Consider the following 6,249-nt stretch of genomic DNA (forward strand, 5'->3'; position numbering starts at 1 on the left):
GTGGAGAAGGCAGTTGACTCCAGCTATAGGCTGGATTAAAGCAGCACAGAAAATCTGGCTTTGGCTCTTGCCCTTATGACCTCCTATGTCATAGAGTGGCCCAGGATGCACCATTAAGTACCACCCAGAGACTAGAATAAGGGATTCTTCAATCTCAATTCCCCTGCCATCATTTTACACTAGACTTTACAGTGTTTCCCAATTAGTGATGCTTCCCAGACTTAATCATTAGATCACAAGTTTTGCCATATCCTATTACCCTTACTAGTATTTACTTAAATTTTCTTTAAATTAGTGACATTTTGCTTTAAATACATACTTTAAAGGGTTACTTTATATTGCTGGGAGGACAGTAGCACTATTTGAGTGTCGTCCTTGCACAGGGGCCATGCTAATCTCTGTATTGTTCCAATTCTAGTATACGTGCTGCCGAAGCGAGCACAACAGTATCACTATTAATGGAAGATAATCTTAAAACTAAAGATAATGGTAAAACAATACTATTAAATTCCTTTCCAAAAACAGGTATTGGAAATTAGGAAGCCTGTAATTTACTTCTAACAATTACATAAACTATTGCATAAACTATAGGATGTCATGAAAACAATATAATTTTCTGTGCCATAATTTCCCCCATTTTTAAATTGTTTTATTTTAAATTTAATTTAATTAATTTTTTTTTTCTGTTGCCCAGGTTGGAGTGCAGTCTGTGATCTCAGCTCACTGCAACCTCTGCCTCCCTGATTCCAGTGATTCTTGTGCCTCAGCCTCCTGAGTAGCTGGGATTACAGGTGCTGCCATCACACCGTGCTGATTTTTCTATTTTTAGTAGAGACGGGGTTTCACCATATTGGCCAGGCTGGTCTCAAACTCCTGACCTCAAGTGATTAACCCACCTTGGCCTCCCAAAGTGTTGGGATTATAGGCATGAATCACTTTGCCTGGCCTTTAAAATGGTTTTAAACTATTTACTATGTACATTAAAGTCCATTATCTGTGAGGTAAAGGAGATTTTCCATGCCAATTGAAGGAAGTAACTGGAGAGTATAGGGCATTAGATTATGGCATGAAGGAGCTTAACAGGTTAGAAACGGCAAATAAAGAGATTGAGTGGTGTGATACTGAGCTGAAACTAGAAGGCATCAAGTTTGACAAAATTTCTCCTTTTGGACATGACTAGATAGTTTGGTGAGCCCTATTTGCAGATTTGGAGTCTTAAGATAGGTGAAGAAAAACAAAAACATGGTAAGATCTTAATATAAGGGACTTAGAAACTTGTGAGGGGGGAAAAACGATGACAAGAGTAGGGCAATTAAGAATGGAAAAAAAAGAATGATAAATGTTCCTAGTGGTAAGAATTTCAAGACCTGATTTCTAAACTATATCCTACTTCTGATGATCATTTCAGATTAATCCATTGACTTTGGAAACATACATGCCATCCTGCAAGATTCCTTTCCTTTTTTTTTTTTGAGACTGAGTCTCTCACTCTGTTGCCCAGGCTGGAATGCAGTGGTACGATCTCGGCTCACTGAAACCTCTGCCTCCTGTGTTCAAGCAGTTCTCCTGCCTCAGCCTCCTGAGTAGCTAGGGTTACAGCTGGGCGCCAATAAGCCCAGCCAATTTTTGTATTTTTAGTAGAGATGGGGTTTCACCATGTTGGTCGGGATAGTCTCGAACTCCTGACCTCGTGATCTGCCCACCTCGCCCTCCCAAAATGCTGGGATTATAGGTGTGAACCACCATGCCCGGCCAATTCTTTTACTTTTTTATGGGTTTGTAAAATACTGCATGGGGCCAGGCACAGTGGCTCAAACCTATAATCCCAGCAGTTTGAGAGGCTGAGGCAGGTGGTTCACTTGAGGTCAAGAGTTTGAAATCAGCCTGGCCAACATGGTCAAACTCCATCTCCACTAAAAAAAAATACAAAAATTAGCCAGGTGTGGTGGTGGGCCCCTGTAATCTCAGCTACTTGGGAGGCTGAGGCAGTAGAATCACTTGAATACAGGAGGCAGAAGTTGCAGTGAGTCAAGATCATGCCACTGCACTGCCAGCTTGGGTGACAGAATGAGATTGTGTCTCAAAAAAAAAAAAAAAAGTACTGCATGGGTTACTTAGGTGGTAGCTTTACTCGTGGGTATTTTTGGTTACTGGATGAGCAAAGAAGGGATCAGTAGTCTTTTAGGAAAAGTATATGGATGAGGGAACCATTGTAACAATGATTTTATTATTCAAGAAAATTCAAACAAATCATCTATTGTTCAAATATAGGGACTATGTGATGAGAGGCCTGATCAACTGAGAATGATGATTAGAAACATTCTTTCAGTTTTTCAGCTGCTAAAAGTGAAGTGTATAGCTTGACTTAGGGATGAGGCAAGTTGTGATTTATTTTGGAAGAAATATACGGGGCAAAAATAAAAATTTATGGTTAGATATTATGGTAATTCTATTAATTGGGCTGAGAATAAGGAGTGTTTACAAACAATTAGAAAAAGAAAACCTGCAAAGATGACAGAGCGGTAACAGAAAAATGATGGAAAGGGTCTTTAAATAATTTGAGCAATATTTTGGGTGTGAATAGTTATGATAATAACAATGTAGTAAGAATAGGCATAACAGACCATCAACTTTGAACTCTTTATTACAGAAAAATGCTGCTGTAAATATATTCAGTAGTTACATACATCCATTAAGTGTGGATCTGGGGAACAGTTAAGTATTTTTTAACCTTAGGATTAATTAACTTCCTAAGGTGCCAAATGGGAGTTCAAAAACTTTTGTGTGGTTAACATTTTTAAAAATTATATAGAAAAGGAAGAGTAAAAAGCAAAATAAACTTTGGCTGGGCATAGTAGCACATGTCTGTAATCTCAGCACTTTGAGAGACCAATGTGCGAGGATTGCTTGAGCCCAGGAGTTGGAGACCAGCCTGTACAAGATGGCGAGACTCTGTAGTCCTAGCTACTTGGGAAGCTGAAGCAGGAGGATCACTTGAGCCCAGGAGTTAGAAGCTGCAGTGAGCTATGATTACAGCACTGCACTCCAGCCTAGGTGACAGACCAAAACGCTGCCTCTAAATACAGACACACACACACACACACACATGCATACATACATACACACATATACATACATACATATACATACACACACACACATACATACACACACATACATACACACATACATACATACACACATACATACATACACACACACATACACATACACACATACATACATACATACATTTCTTTTCTTTTTCTTCTCCAAAGCAACAAAAAACTGATTTTCCCCCATCAATTTAGGTCTCATAGCTTTAAATGTACTTGTAAAAAAAATAATAATAAATAAAAAAAAATGTGCTTGTAAGCTTACCTTATTTTGAAGAGGCAAAGAATCTCTGGGGCATGGGACTTTCAAAAATATCTGCTTCATGAGACTAAAAGATGGGATAAGAGTTTAGCAATTCTGGCTGATTGAGTTTAATTTTAAATTTTAAAATTTAAAAGATGGTTGAATCTTCCTGGCAGTATTCATCTGTCATGATTGAACTTTACCACTTCCACCTGGAGGCACAGTCACGGCCTTGAAGGTACATTGATGTTGAGTAGGCTCCCAGTCACGTATTATTACAGCAGGTTTGACTTGGTGCGAGTCAGCTTTCTCAAAAATACAGGGGTAAACATGGAGGCTTCTCTTCTCTGAAAGTTCTCCAGCTGTTCAGTGGTACCCACAATGGCCTTAGAGGTATATGATTCAAAGATAAAGAGTTAAACTAGTCAGGATAACTGGGATCAGGACAGAGAAGAAGACCACTGCCATCTTGCTGGGGACAGACACAATTTTGCTCTTTTGTATGTTAGTAAGTGACCTATGAATTTTTTTTTTTTGGTCCCTGAAAACTTCTGGATATTCTTAAGGATCAACTGTGCTTTCACATAAGTAGTCTTTTGAGACTTATTTATGTATTTATTTTTGAGACAGAGTTTCGCTCTTGTCATCAAGGCTGGAGTGAAGTTGGCATGATCTCAGCTCACTGCTACCTCTGTGTTCTGGGTTCAAGCAATTCTACTGTCTCAATTCTACTTCCCCAGTAGCTGGGATTACAGGCACATGCCACCACACCTAGCTAATTTTTGCTTTTTCAGTAGAGGCAGGGTTTTACTATATTGGTCAGGTCTTGAACTCCTGACCGCAAGTGATCCACCTGCCTCAGCCTCCCAAAGTGCTGAAAGTGTGAGCCACTGCCCAGCTGAGGCATATTTATTTGATCAAATTTAACATATATACTAAAAACTATGCAAATTGCAAGTGTATAGTTTGATAAAATTTTACAAAATAAATACGACATAGGTCAAGAAACAGAATCTGAGTATTAGATCCATAGAAACCCCATTTGTGCTCTCATCCAGTAACTTCTCCACAAAAGTAACTACTCTCCCGACTTCTAGTCCCATACCTTGGCTTTGCCTATGTTTAAATCTTACATAAATAGAATCATCCAATGTGTACTTGCATGTTTAGTTTCTTTTACTCAGCATTATGTTGGTGAGATTCATTCATATTGTTACATAGTTGTAGCTTACTCATTGCTCTATAATATTACACTGTTTGAATATAGTACAATTTATTTATTCATTCTACTTTTGGCAGACAGTTGGACATCATTTTGATCTTTTGCTGGACAGACTTGGCCCAGACAACTGGCTTCTGGCCTTAAAAGGAAAATCTCTAAAGGTTGACTTTGATGTGATGTTGTTGAGGAAGGCTAATACTACCTAATCAAGAGACTTACATGAAGAGTACCTTGTTATCTAAGAAGGAGTTTGGATTAGCATTAGACTTTTCTCCTGATGGCATGCGCCTTTAGTTTCAGCTACTCAGGAGGCTGAGGTGGGAAGATCGCCTGAGCCCAGTAGGTCTAGGCTATAGTGAGTCATGAAGGTGCCGCTTTACCCCAGCCTGGGTGACAGAGTGAGACCCTGTCCAAAAAAAAAAAAAAGAAGAAAAAAAGAAAAAGAATTGCTAAGCCTTCTTTGTCTAAGAGACAGTGAAGACAATCATTCAAATACTGGAATTCTGTTGAAGTCTTCCAAGCATAACCAAATATTCGACATTCCACACAAGTCTAAAGGTATTTCTATCTATTTTTTTTTTTTTAGAGTTGGGGTCTTGCTTTGTTCCCCAGGCTGGACTGCAGTGGTGCAATCATAGTTCATTGCCACATGGAACTCCTGGGCTCAAAGGATCCTTCCACCTCAGTGTCCTGCATAGTTGGGACTACAGGTGTGTGCCACTACATCTAGCTAATTCTTTTTAAAAATGTTATTAGAGATAGGGTCTTGCCATCTTGCCCAGGCTGGTCTCGACCTCCTTGGCTCAAGTGATCCTCCTGATGTGGCCTCCCTAAGTGCTAGGATTATAGTTGTGAGCCACTGGAGCTGGCCTCTATCTTTTCTTAAATAAGATTACATGTGCCCTGAAATTTTAGAAATTGTAGGGTCCATTAGACATCACCACTTCCCTGAAAAAGTCAGAGATTATCACTGTTTCTTTTCCCAAAAAGAATATCAAGATCTTTTCTAGAGACAATAAAGGCCTAGCAACTCTTTATAGTATATTTTTATCTTTATAGTTAGCACCCAAGAGCCTGAGCTTTCAATATAAAAGCTTCTATGGGGAGGGTTCGTTTCAGCACTGTGTAAAAGCTCTTTTTAACACAGCTGTTGCGGCATAGTGGTTGATCATGGAGGAGCATGTGAATATGAGTTAGGAGAGCTATAACTGTAGAATGTAAATGGGTATATCACTGTCACACTGGCAGCAATATCCTCAACCATAATGACAATAGAAGAGCCTCTGTAGGACTCTGAGAATATTATTGAACAGAAACTGAGTTGCTACAAGAAGCATAGGCGGTTGAATACTGATTGGTCTCTCCCTTTCTTTCCATATTTGGCACTTGCAAGCGGGATTAAACTCTTCTTTTTATTAAGCCCTTATATTATTGAACAATCTGTAAGTGAAAAACACTAAAATGGGATTATTGGCCTGCCATCCCTCCCTCCCTCCCTCCCTCCCTTCCTTCCTTCCTTCCTTCCTTCATCATGGAGGGGCATGTGTGTGTGTTAGGAGAACTATAACAGTTCCTGCCTCCCCTCCTCCCCTCCTCCCCTCCTCCCTTTCTCCCCTTCTTCCTTCCTTCCCTTCCTTATTTTCTTCCTTTACATTAGACCACTTTTC

General features: G+C 39.5%; 1 non-coding gene across 1 annotated transcript; it reads right to left on the minus strand.

The window, feature by feature from the left end:
* Nucleotides 1-337: 337 nt before the first annotated feature.
* LOC120367635 (U6 spliceosomal RNA) lies at nucleotides 338-442 on the minus strand. Its single transcript, XR_005581965.1, has one exon. It is a non-coding gene; the product is annotated as a U6 spliceosomal RNA (small nuclear RNA).
* Between the last annotated feature and the right edge of the window lie 5,807 nt (nucleotides 443-6,249).

The sequence above is a fragment of the Saimiri boliviensis genome, chromosome 8 (genome assembly GCF_048565385.1).
Source record: "Saimiri boliviensis isolate mSaiBol1 chromosome 8, mSaiBol1.pri, whole genome shotgun sequence".
NCBI lineage: Eukaryota > Metazoa > Chordata > Mammalia > Primates > Cebidae > Saimiri > Saimiri boliviensis.